The following is a 13,995-nucleotide window of genomic DNA, read 5'->3' on the forward strand; positions in this document are numbered from 1 at the left end:
GGGCATATTCAGAAAATTTAAGGGTATATTATAAGATGAATTCTAGATTTGGGCATGTGTCTCTGTTGCAGTTGGATGTAAGCGAGAAAGAAGAACAAGTGAAAATTAAATAGCCCTCTTAGAAAAGGTGATACAGTTCAGATATAGTTTTTAAGGCTGGAACATTATTCTTTACTTGCATCAAATTCTATGTTCTTGGTATTTTCTTAAGTGCTGTCAGAGATGTTTCTTTTAGTTAATAGCTCTATATATTTTCTGATAAATGTCTATATCTTAATATAAACAAGCTATTATAGACTGTATCTTATATTAGTTAAGTTTTATAAATTCACTATAAAAGGCTGCAACTCAATATAAAAAAGTATAGTTAAATAATGTATTTAATAATCCCAAATTCCCCATATTGAAAATGTATTCAAATGACTGGGATTAATCTCATTAACATATTAAAATGCTGAGGAGTTTATATCAGTATTTAGTAACTAAGTCTTAGAGCTGGTATATCTTTTTCATTTCTTGACCCTTTTAAATCTGTTTTTAAAAATAAATCACCATAATATAAATTTAACTAGCATCTTTGGAAGTAGGAAATATAGGTGGTGAGGTAAGTAGAGATTGCCCACAGCCCCTTAATACAATGCCTTGTACATAGTAGGTGGTCAATAAATTTTAAATGAATGAATATATGAATAAAACATGCATGGATTATATTAAAAATAAAGGGCTACTAGAGAGTCCTAGAAACTTGTTCCTCATTAAATATTTTGGATGGGTTTTTATGGCAATCCTTTAGGTCTCATAATGCTGACGAGACAGAGATGAGACTATTGATAAATTCTTTTCTTAAAATGAGAAATAAATATGTAAGAATTGATCCTCATTATCACCCAGAATTGACATCACGCTATTTGCAATATGCTTTATATTACGTTTTGCTATGAGAAAAGTCTTTATATTATTCTTATTCTATACACAGTGCTGAGATATTTAATGACTAAGTTTAATGGAACTTGTCACTTTTGGAAATATGTTGTGGCATAGGAATAAACTAATCTCCTGTGTTATATGATTAATACTATAGGTTTCTGTGCCTATTCTCTTCAATGCCTCTCTCTTTCTCCCTCTCCTCCTCCTCCTTCTTTCTCCCCAACTCATACCTCCTTCTCTAGCTTCCTGAAACACACAGAAAAATGTATGTTGATTTTTTTGGGGTCAGGTGAGATCAGGTCATATTAAAAATATGTGAATGTTTTGGTAAACAGAAGTAATGAGCCCTATGTTTACTGTATACATGTTTATAATTATGGTTTCTATTATTTAGTAAATTTTAACTGTAAATAGAGATAAAGACAAGAATAGGTAACATCAAAATAGGGTAATTAAGACCTGCTTTTGATAGGCTACTCTAACATTCCATTTTGTGTGGCATGAGTCAGTCACATACGAATGGCAGAAGTTGCATAATGAGTCAATATTTATTGTATCAAACCATATTGTTTAGACTCCTCAAATTTTGGTACCGCTGGTTGATGATATTTATGGGTGCTGCTAGGCTTATGGGTGCTGAAGGACCTTTCCACTGGGACCAGTTTTTCTTTTTCCTTAGTTGACACCAATGGGTGAAAGGCCAATATCAAGGACATTATTATTATTATTATTATTAGAACTTTAGTATGGTAGATTAAACTATATTCCTCTGTTGATCTCACCATTAGAAACTAAGAGACAAGACAAGAACATGTATTAGCTAGAATATTAAACCAGTAATAATAGCTTCTTCAGTGATTTGTTTCAGGAATTATAGTAAGGAATCACAAGGAGGGGTAAATCACCAAGCTCCAGGATTCCTGGGCACAATTGAAGAATTTTCTGTGATTTCAGGGTTAAAGAAATAAAGTAAGAAAATCTACATTTATTTAGAGCATAGCATGTCTGGATATAATTTCTTTCATTCTTCCCTTTCCTCCTCCTCCCTTCCTCATTTCTTTCGTTCCTTTTATTCCACACAGTAAACAGACTCCTACCATTTGTCTGACACAGTTCTAGGCTAATAATAAAACAAAGTCCTTGCTGGCCTTGTGGGTAGCCCAGTTGGTTAAAGTGTTGACCTGATATGCCAAGGTTGCGGGTTTGATCCAAAGTCAGGGCACATAAAAAAATCAACCTATAAATTCATAAATATGTGTAACAACAAATTGATGTTTCTTTCTCTCTTCCTTCCTCTCTCTTTCTCTTTCTCCCTCTCAAATCAATAAAAATAAATAGGGAAATAAATAAAGCAATAAAGCAAAATTCCTGCCTTTCAGAGAGCATATAGGCTGGTAGGAGACAAGGGTATATCAACAAAGATTGTTTTGGCCTCACCACTTATTATTAGTATAGACTCAGTCAGGTTACCTATTCTTTCTGATCCTTTGTTAGTTCATTTTTAAAATTGAAGAAATGATAGTATCTACCTCATGTACTGTTATGTTTAGTTAGATATAACACGATACAGGTAAAATTTTTAGTTTGATGCTTGGCACATAACAAGTGCTCAATAAATCTTAGTGACCCTACTTTCTATCACCACTATCTTCACTGCTGTCACTTAGATACTAAAGAAAGACTATTTAATTGCCCAAAAGCAGGAATCCTGGTCTGGGCATTATCACATTGATTGTCTAGACTTAAAGGTTCTATCCAAAGTTACCTCTGCTTCTAGGGCTTGAAGAGATTCTAAAAATCATATAGCATTAGAACTTGGTCCTCTCTCTAACATCTTTATTTCATTCATGGTAAGAAAATAAGCTCAGAAAAGTTCATGTACTTGTCATGGTTATACAGTCTACTAGGAATTGAACCCAGAGCTCTAGATTCTTGGGTTACCATGAGACAACTCATGTGTAAAAATATTACAGTTAAACATTTTTTTCTACTAGTGATTGAAGAGTTGATTGCTTATTTCAAGGAAATAAGTGGATTATTTCAAATTGCTGGAACACTCACCATACACAAGGTATCACTGTACTGAATCTAAAAGACCTTCAGGTGTTCTTATAATGGGATTAATTTGATATAAATTGATTGAAGCCTTTTAGTTTGTGTTTGTGAATAGTTTCTTTATAAGGAGAATAATCTGAGTCAAGTTTAGCAAGACATTACTAAATGATTTCAGATGCTTTAAAGGAGTCTGTGCATACCTAAATCAATCAGCATCATGAAAGCCTAAGATCTCTAAACTCTAAATCTCTTGCATGAGTTTGAATTTAAAATCTTAGATGTGCAAATGATGTGCATTGAAATCCCAGTTCCACAATGTAGTAGCTATGTGACCGAATTAGGGTTGCCTAACCTTACTAAGCCTCAAGTTTTCTTGTCCAAAATATGGTGGTAATAATGTTTACCTTTTTAACAATGGATATAAGGACTAAAATAGATTAAGTATATAAAATATTTAGTGCATTACATCCACTACATATTACTTATCTCCTCTTCCTTCTTATTAAAACTAGAGGCCTGGTGCACAAAAATTCATGCACTTGGCGGATGGAGGTCCCTCAGCCTGGCCTGTGCCCTCTTGCAGTCCTCTTGCAGTCCGAGACCCCTCAGGGGATGTCCAACTGATGGCTTAGGCCCACTCCCTGCCAGCCTTGGAGCCCTTGATTTAATGTCTGACTAATGGCTTAGGCCTGCTCCCCGCCCTGTTAGTCAAACATCCTTAGCAGTGCCACAGAGGTGGGAAAGGCTCCCGCCACCACTGCTACACTGGCCAGCATGAGCCAGCTTCTGGCTGAGCAGTGCTCCCTGTGGAAGTACACTGACCACCAGGGGAAAGTTTCTGCATTGAGTGTCTGCCCCCTGGTGGTCAATGCGTGTCATAGCGACTGGTAGTTCCAGGTCATTCCATCCCTAGGGTCAATTTGCATATTGCCCTTTTAGGATGTAAAGATTATTATGAAAGGACTATAAGAATTTGGAGGAAATGTGAGATTCACCCATTAAGAAAGTTAATTTTGGCAAAGTTATGTCTTTGATGATAATAGTTGAATATCTCAGTTCAGTGTGGTTAGATTCACCATTTCTATCTATGAATACTACTTTCTGTAGAAGGCTAGATCTATTTAAAGAAACATTTAAGATGAGGATAATCACATCTACTTGAAGGTCCAATGGTTTTAGAAATGCACTTTGCAATTGAAAGGCTATTGATACATCTCCCAGCAACTATCAGTTCTCTGCTGAAGGTCAGGCACCCAATCTTTTGCAATCCGCCGAAACTGGTTTGGCTCAGTGGATAGAGCATTGGTCTGCGGACTGAAGGGTCCCAGGTTTGATTCTGGTCAAGGGCATGTACCTTGGTTGCGGGCACATCCCCAGTGGGGGGTGTGCAGGAGGCAGCTGATTGATGATTCTCATCGATGTTTCTAACTATCCCTCTCTCTTCCTCTCTGTTAAGAATCAATAAAATATATTTAAAAAACAAACAAACAAACAAAAAAACAAGCAAACAATGAAGAATCCATACCTGCCAATTAATCCAAGTATTCTTGTATGCATCCTATTTAACTTAAGATAGTTATGTTGGCCAGGTTGTTGCAGTATAAGCAGCCCCAGGTGTAGTATTAATAGTTGGCATTTAGTAGCAGGCTGTCTTTTATTTTGTGAGAAGGAAATTAGGGTAGTAAAATGTCCTGATATCCTCCTCTGCAAAATCCCTCAACAGTAGAAAGTAGATTTATAAATTTGTATGTATGATTTTTCTCTAATTATATTTAATAAAAACTAGATGATCTTGTTTTTAATATATTTTATTGATTTTTTACAGAGAGGGAGAGGGAATAGAGAGTTAGAAACATCAATGAGAGAGAAGCATCAATTAGCCGCCTCCTGCACACCCCCTACTGGGGATGTGCCCACAACCAAGGTACATGCCCTTGACCAGAATCTAATCTGGGACCCTTCAGTCTGCAGGCAGACGCTCTATCCACTGAGCCAAGCCTAGGGCAAAACTAGATTAATCTTAATTATAGTAAATAATTTTTATTTTTTTACTAGAGGCCAGATATACAAAATTCATGCACAGGGATGTGTCCCTCAGCCTAGCTTCCACCCTCTCCAATCTGGGACATCCCTCTCACAATCCAGGACTGCTGGCTCCCAACCGCTCACCTGACTGCCTGCCTGATCACCCCTGAACCACTCCCCTGCAAGCCTGATCAACACCTAACTACTCCTCTGCCGGCCCATTCACCCCCAATTTCCCTCCCTTGCCAGCCTGGTCACCCCTAACTGCCCTTCCCTGCTGGTTCAGTCACCCCTGACTGCCCTCCCTTTCCAGCCTGGTCCCCCTCAACTGCCTTCCCCTGCTGGCCTTGTCACCCCCAATTGCCCTCATCTGCTGGCCTGGTCACTCCTAACTGCCCTCCCCTGCTGGCCTGATTGCTCACAAATGCCCTCCCCTGCTGGTCATCTTTGGAGGCTATCTTTTGTCCACATGGGGGTAGCCATCTTGTGTGTTGGAATGATGGTCAATTTGCATATGACCTCTTTATTATATAGGATATATTTTTTCCTGCCAGGCTGTTTATAGTACAGTGATATCTTCTTGAACAGCAATCAGAAAACAAGCATGTGAAAAAGTATTAGAATTCACTACTTAGCAAAGTTGATAAAATTGACTTGCCTAATGTTAAGTGTACAGTTTTTACCATGATTAATAAAGGTAAATATTAATGATTAATGAAATGTTTACTTAGTTGAGTATTAGTTGTATAAGAAAGATTCACAAACTGGATGGCTTAAAAAAGAGAAATTTGTTTTGTCACAATCCATAAGTATGAATTCAATATTTTAGCAAGGTTGGTTCCTTCTAGGGCTGTGAGGGAAAGATTTGCTTCAGCTCCACTCCTTGACTTGTAGATCATCATTTTCTCCCTGTGTCTCTTCAAATCATCTTGCCTCTGGGTATATATGTCTTTGTGTCCAAATTTCCCTTTTTAAAAATAAGGACACCAGTCCCCATTAGATTAGAGTCCTCTCTAATGATCTCATTTTAATTTGATTACCTCTGTAAAAACCCTGTCTCCAAACAAGGTCACATTTAGAGATACTTGGGATTAGGAATCAAACATATCTCTTTTTTTTTCTTTTCTTTTTTACTTTTTAGGGGAGGATTACAATTCAACTCAATAATTGTGTTAATAATAGTTAACATTGATCAAGTCACTTTTATATTTTAGATGTTTGACATATATTACATTGATAATTTTTATAGTCTATTAAGTAGACATCATTTCCCCCATTTTACAGGTGAGAAAAGTGAAACAGGAGAGAATAAGCAATTTGTTCAAGATCACACACCTAATAAATGTTCAATGCTAGTATTTAAACCCAGAATTCCTTGCCACATTTTTAATGGATAAGCTGCATAACAATTCAGTCAAAAGTCTAAAAAGTACTTTGAGCATTTAAGGTGGATTTTCTTTGGTCAGTAGTGCTTGTGCCAAAAGACATTTTTGATGGATAAAATTCATTATGCCATTGCCTAACATTGACTGCATACATCTTCACTCCTGATATATATTTTATTTTTTAAATCCTCACCCGAGGATATGTCTATGTATTTGAGAGAGAGAGAGAGAGAGAAAAAGAGAAACATCAATGTGAGCCAGGGATTGAACCCACAACCTAGGTATGTGCCCTTACCAGAAATTGAACCCCAAACTTTCTTGGTGTATAAGAGATGACACTCCAACCAACTTAGCCACCTGGCCAGGCATTCACTCCTGGTATTTTGCTGACCATTGTCTAGAAGTCTTAGTGTTTTAGCTCTCCAGCACTGATGAAGCTTTTGGACAGGAAGAATGCTGATGATAGACTGCATGGATTATTCTGGCCTCAATTTGTGTAGATGGCATGAAGAGCCAAGTCATGCCCAGGGTCTGCTACTAAATATGTGTGCACTCTGCTCTCCCTTTCTCTCTCTCCTCCCTCTCCCTCATCTTTTAACAGGCAGTTTGTGATTTCTTTTTCTCTTCTGCAATCTTTCCATGAGTGATAAACATGAAGCAGCTAGGCGTGAAGAGTGACAGTATAGAGACTGTCTATGTTTATGTGCTCCTGTAGGTGTTTATTGTAAACGAGCCACACCCTCATTGTTACTCATTCACACTAAAGAGCAAGGGGTGCTGGGTACCTTATTTAACTTTCCCATCTCACTAATGGAACAGTTTGTTTCTCACTTTGAAGTTTGAAAGCAGAACTTGTTCATGACCCATTTTTGCTAATAATTCTCTTAAGTAACCCTTGCACTCATTTATAAGATTTTTTTTCCACCCACTGTCTGTGTAGCCTGGTTTAAAAATTTTATATATGTACTTTTAAAAAATTGATTAGTTGGAGAGCTGCCCATTCCTCTGTGCTGTATAATAAGGATTTAAAAACTGCACACTGAATTCTGTATAGTGTAATTAAAACTGACCCACATTTGGACCTGAGTACACCAGGACTTAGCCAAACTTGCCATGAGCTGAGTTCTGGTGGCAGATGGGAACTAATGAGGACATACTCCACTCCAGAATTTCCCAGCTGCTTGGCCCCTTTTTGTACAAACAAGGTTTGGAGCGAAGTCCGGATCCCAAGAGCATGTTCTGTAAATGTGCTGTACCCAGTGATTTGGGAAATGTTCTCACGAAATCAGGCTGTTTCAAGATAATCCTTAAAACCTCAGCTACTGTCAAATTTTAAACATGAAAATTCAAAGGGGCCATTTATACTCTCTCCAATCAATTTTTAATTTTAAAGTGAATAAAAATTACATTTTCTGTCTTTTTCCCCTGTTACTAGGGATAAATGATCACTTATATCCAAACTTGGAGATTTGCAGGTGGTTGGTCCAGGATAGACTAGGTCTCCTTACAACCTATGGATCTCTTCAACTGGTTTGATGTCCTGGGACTATTCAGGCAGATGTACGTAATTGAATCAGTTTGAAGCAGCTGTAGCTGGCATGTGGTCTCTCAGATTGCTAGCACCTGCTTGTTTTTTTGTTTTTTTTTTTTTTGTGTGTGTGTGTGTGTGTTTTTTTTGTTTTTTTTTTTGTTTGTTTTTTTTTTTGCAACTCATTGAAGTGAGAGAAGTGCCAAAACCAGCATTGATCTTGGAGCAGATAAAGTACTTCAGATCCTATATTTCATTCTCCTTCCAATCTAGCCACATCGTCATTGGTACCTGAATTAATAAAACCCCTTTTCATGATTGTGGCTGAGGTATACTTTTCCTTCTCATTCTTCTCAGTATTGAGATCTTGACAGTTCTGACCATGCTAGTGAAAAAAAATAAAAGAGTATAATGTGATCAGGTAGCTTTATCATATACAACTGGGTAGCCTGTGGTTTGCAGAATCATTTAAATGAACACACCAAATTTATTTGCTGTTCCAGCACAGTCTTATTGGCATAGAGAATGAGCAGTTAATGTATAACAAACTATGAGCTGTTCTGGAATATGATAAATACATTTGCTTAGCAGGCAGAATGTGAAATGTAACTCTAAAAGAATCGGCCTACATTTCTTCAACACTTACTATGTGCAAGAAGAAGCAGTCTGCTAAAAATAGATTAAAAAATTAGGACATAATGAACATAAAGTATGTCTTAAAAGATATAAATTTGGAACTTTTAATTTACATGTACGTTTTTATATAAATGTTTATATACATTTATAATGCTTGTTTACCTTATCTTTCCTTTGTTCCACTATATTATTTGGCAGGCATCTCTTTAATTCTTAAATACTACTAATTTCCTAATGTTTAATTTGAGCCTAGAGATGATAAAGACAACATATTTACACCTTGCTTGGGTAGTTCAGTTGGTTAGAGCCATGGTCAGCAAACTGCGGCTCATGAGCCAATGCGGCTCTTTGGCCCCTTGAATGTGGCTCTTCTACAATATACCACAGCCTAGGTGAGTCTATTTTGAAAAAGTGGCATTAGAATAAGTTTAAGTTTAAAAATTTTGGCTCTCAAAAAAAATGTTAATATTTGGCTCTGTTGACTAATGAGTTTGCAGACCACTCAGTTAGAGCATCATCCTGTTATGCTGAGATTGTAGGTTCCATCTCCAGTCAGGGCACATAAAAGAAACAACTGATGAATGCATAAATATATGGAACAATACATTGATGTTTCTTTCTCTAGCTCTAAAAAAAAAAAAATCAATAAAAATTTAAAAACAACATATTTACCTAGTTTCTAGTTTGTGTTATACATTTTCTTCACAATGGGTTTAATATTGATAATCTTTTGAGAGAAGCAAAGAGATAAATGGAGTTTATGAATAATAGTAATAACAGTGAATTCTAAAAATTTCAACATTATCAACAGCAGATTTCTACTTTGCCAGGCATGGCTAATTGCTATGGACATAAAGAAGCATATATGATCCTTGCCTCCAAAAATCTTATGGTATACCTGAAGAGATTTTATATACATCTTAGTATTAAATGCATGCTCTAGACCACATGTGTCAAACACAAGGCCCGCGGGCCAAATCCATCCCGCCAGGCCTTGCAATGTGGCCCGCACCGCGCTGTCATCACTGCACTCCGCTGCGTTTCCATCACAATGACAGTTTATGACTGTTCAGTAAACCATTCGGCCCGCAATTTAGGCTGGATTTTAGATTTTGGCCCCTTCTCTGATTGAGTTCGACACCCCTACTCTAGACATATATTTGGTGTCAAATTAACACTGTAAGAGTAAAAAAAAGTTATGTACTTTTGTAAATAAATGTTCTAGACCTGATGTCCCTCCTTCCCCTTCACTGTCCATAAAGGTCATCACTAATCCATCATGGTTCTCTTTGCTGTCAAATCAGAACTTGACCTCAAAATCTTGCTGAAGATAACACTTTCAATAACCATTACCAACTGATGGAATTTGGATTTAAGATTGAAATCCATTTGCCATGACTGAAAAATCATTAAGTGCTAAAGATATTCAGTTGAGGTAGAGGGGCTTGGTGAGCTGTAAGTAAAAAACAGGACTTGAGCTAGGCCTTGAAAAAATATAAAAACATAGGATTTCGGTAAGGACAAAGGAGATAATTTTCAAGCTCAGGAGTATCACCAAATGAGTTAATTTGGAATTATGTTGTATATTCAGGGATTGTGAGTAAACCTCAGATGTAAATAGATAAGTGGTGATGTAGTTACTACTTTAATGTTTTTATCCTCTGCTAGAGTTTAACCTGTATTATAATTTATTATCAAATATCTCCTCAGTGGGAATTTCACCGACTCCTCCTATCTGAATTAAGTCTTTCCTATGTTTCTATAGGTTCTTATTTTTTTTCCTCCATAGTATACAATTCACCTGAAGCCAAGATTCTATATTAAGACTTGAGGGGATTCAAAGATTAATTGTCCTATTTAAACTTATATAACAATAATAACTTTTCAAACGATGGTTTTTATTTTTATAAACATGGCACTCTCAACAGTGGTTTGGGGATTTTTATTTTAAAGATGGTATTTAAGAATTTTAATGCATAATTCTAATTATTGTGGAAAAGGTATGGGGTTTTAGAGAGAAGGCAGGGAAGGGTGGTTTAGAGATCAACCAAAGGACTTGAATGCATGCATATTAGCATAACCAATAGACACAGACACTAGGGCAGTGGGAGCTTGCCCTCGGGGGTGGGAGTGGCTTGGGGTGTCAATGGAGGAAAAAAGGAGACATAATACTTTAAACAATAAAAAAACAAACTGCTGTTTTAGAAATAAAATATTTGGATTCAAGTGTCTGCAATATCACTTATTAACTATGAGATGTTGGGCAGTCCCTCTTATGCTTTTAGGCTCAATTTGCTAATCTATAAATTAGATGTGAGCATGCAGCATATATAACAAAGCATTTTGATATTAAAATGAGCCCTTCTCTTTCTCCTCCTCCTCCTGCTCCACCTTCTCCTCCTCCTGTTCCTCTTTCTTCTCCTTCTCCATCTGTTCCTCCTTCTCTTCCTCTTTCTTCTTCTCCTCCTTCTCCCCCTCCTCCTTTTTCATCTTCTTCCTTCTCCTCCTCCTTCACCTCTTTCTCTGCCTCCTCTTTCTCTTCCTTTTTCCCCCTCTTTATTATCATCATTGTGATTCTACTTTGAAACCATACAATAAAATGTTTAACATGGTTTACTTTATACATTTTTTCTCTCTCTACCACTTTTAGTATTTGCTCTAGCTCTCATAGATTCATTGTCTACTTTGACTAGAGCATTTAGCTTATCTAAAAAGATGCAAGAATTTAAGAAACACTCCATAACTTAGTTGTTACAAATATTTACTTTTGAATCATTTTCTCCTCAATAACAATTCTCTTATTTGTAATATAACTATTTAATATTAATAATTGATAAATTTAAGGTATCTTAAATTTATAGTGATCCTATTTAGGCGTATTTTTGTTTTAATCATTCAAACAATGAAAAATTTTCTAGCAATTTACATAACTGTATTCACCTTCCACCTGATTATATAAATACTTTTATAGTCTACTAGAGGCCCAGTGCACCAGTGTGGTCCCTCAGCCTGGCCTGTGCTCTCTCACAAACCCTGGGGGGATGTAGTAGTTCAGGAAGCAGCAGGCAGCAAAGGAGGAGTCAGGTGCCACTCCTGCTAATCCTGGCCCCATTGTACCTGCTACCACTGCCACTTGGGAGACCTTCCATGAGGTGGGAAAAGCTCGCACTATTGCATCTGTGCTTGCCAGCTGTGAGCCCAGCATCTGGTGCCTGTTGGTCACCTGAGCGGCACTCCCTGTGTGGAAGTGCACTGACCACCAGGGGACAGCTCCTTCATTGAGTGTCTGGTCCTTGGTGGTCAGTGTGTGTCATAGTGACCAGTTGTTAGGTCAGTCGGTCACTTAGGCTTTTATATATATAGATATCTTGCTGAGCTTACGTGGTGTTAAGAGACCAGTATATCAAAAAACAACGCAAATATAAAATAGGTTCATCTCTTGAGTTGTAAGTGTCATTTATTTCCACTCTGGAGTATTTGGTGACTAGAAGTTTGATCAGAAGGTTGACTAACAAAAATTTATTAACTATAGAAACAATTTTATTCATTAATAGTCAGTGATTAGTGCCTATCTATTAAGTTAAAAATAATAATGTAATTTATCTTTTCTATTCCTTAGATAAATTCTTCAATATTTCTTGCTTTAAAATACAATATTTAATGATGAATATTCAAATGTGTTATCCTAATGATTTTGAGGGTCTTTAAGAGAATTTATAAAAATAATTTATAATTTTGTAAATATGTGCATTCCTGTATATTTAGGATACAAATGTGTGGCTAGACCTTTCATTCCTAAAAATATATTTTCTTACTTTAAATATATTTTATTGATTTTGTACAGAGAGGAAGGGAGAGAGATAGAGAGTTAGAAACATTGATGAGAGAGAGTCATTGATCAGCTGCCTCTTGCACACCCCCTACTGGGGATGTGCCAGCAACCAAGGTACATGCTCTTGACTGGAATCGAACCCAGGACCTTTCAGTCCCCAAGCCGACACTCTATCCATTGAGCCAAACCGGTTTCGGCTAAAAATATATTTTCTTAAAGTATTTGAACTTTTCACACTATTTATTATTCTCTTTTATGTGAAGAACATCAAAACAAGATTGTACTGTATGTCATGACTTTTTGAAGATAAAAAATGTAAATGAGTTAGGGTCTTCTGAATTTTGAGTTTTAAGTAAGTACATGATAATACATATAGAAAAATAAGTAAACTAAAAATTAAGTGTCTTGCTTTTATAATGTCTTCATTTTATGTAGCAAACAAGCTTCAAGACATGGTTAATTTAGGATATCTGGAGACAGTTCAAACAATCATTAATCGTGCTAGTTTGATGTCTCAAGCCAACCAATATATGCTTATTAGAGGCTTCACTAGTGTCAGGATAGGATATACCCTAAGCCAAAAGAAAGTTGATTATTTTTCTCCTGTAAATTTTCATTTGATACTATATTTAAATTTTCATTGATCAAAATAGGCATAGTTACTTGTAAATACAATTTTTGACCACACAATTTTTCATTTGACAGTGATTTAAATTATGTTTAATTTAAGAATAACTTTTTTTTTATTAATCATGCACTATAGAGATTAACTTTATTTTATTGTAGTGAATATCTCTGAAGGCTTATTTACCTACTCATACACTAATCCTTTCTCCTCTCTGTGGTTGAGAGTTTATCTGTTCATTTATAGAATACTTGTTGCCTTGACACTGTGATATTTTTTATGGATTTAATTGAATTATGAGTCATTCTCTTTCATACTCTTTTAAACTACTGACATTTCTCTTCATTATAGATGCTAAACTTGAGGTACAGAAGAGCTAACCACCAGGGATACACTTACTCCTCAAAATGCAGTTCAAAATTAAAAACTAATGTTGGTATCACTCAGCTTTTCTGTGACTCCATGTGTGTTGAGAAACCAAATATACTATTTATATTATATTATAATATAATATTTATTTTAGTCTGTAGGGCTTTCAAATAACTTTACTCATGATCTAAATCATGAGTTACAGAACGTTTTTTGTAATGACTATAAGCCAACTCTGCACCTGAAATTTAGTGTCATAAAGTGTGAAAAAAAACATTGTGCTAGATGATTGCTTATTGAAATAATGAGATAATCTAATCTCTCTGTATTTAACATAGGCAAGGTCTCTATGAGAGAATTATAAATCTGACTGTATATAAAGAATACACACTCATTAAGTGATAACTGAAAGTGATGAGTGTTCAGGATCAGATTGAAAAAGCAAGACTCAGGTCAATTTCTAACTTTCTATAACTAGTAAGTGCCTGAGACAGAATTTAATCTCAGCTGTGCCCAACTGAAACACATGCATCCTTTTTACTTCTCCCAAATTGATTCTCAAGCTATTGGAAATGTTTCATTTTCCTGTAAATAAAGAGTAGCCTACTGTTAG

At 36.1% G+C, this 13,995-nt stretch overlaps 1 protein-coding gene across 6 annotated transcripts in view; it reads left to right on the forward strand.

Annotated features, from left to right (window-relative positions):
* The window catches only part of ZBTB20 (zinc finger and BTB domain containing 20), an 821,112-nt gene that overhangs the window by 211,931 nt on the left and 595,186 nt on the right, over positions 1-13,995 (forward strand). The gene's annotated exons all lie outside the window — the stretch shown is intronic.

Source organism: Pipistrellus kuhlii, unplaced genomic scaffold (genome assembly GCF_014108245.1).
Source record: "Pipistrellus kuhlii isolate mPipKuh1 unplaced genomic scaffold, mPipKuh1.p scaffold_m20_p_2, whole genome shotgun sequence".
Taxonomy (NCBI): Eukaryota; Metazoa; Chordata; class Mammalia; order Chiroptera; family Vespertilionidae; genus Pipistrellus; species Pipistrellus kuhlii.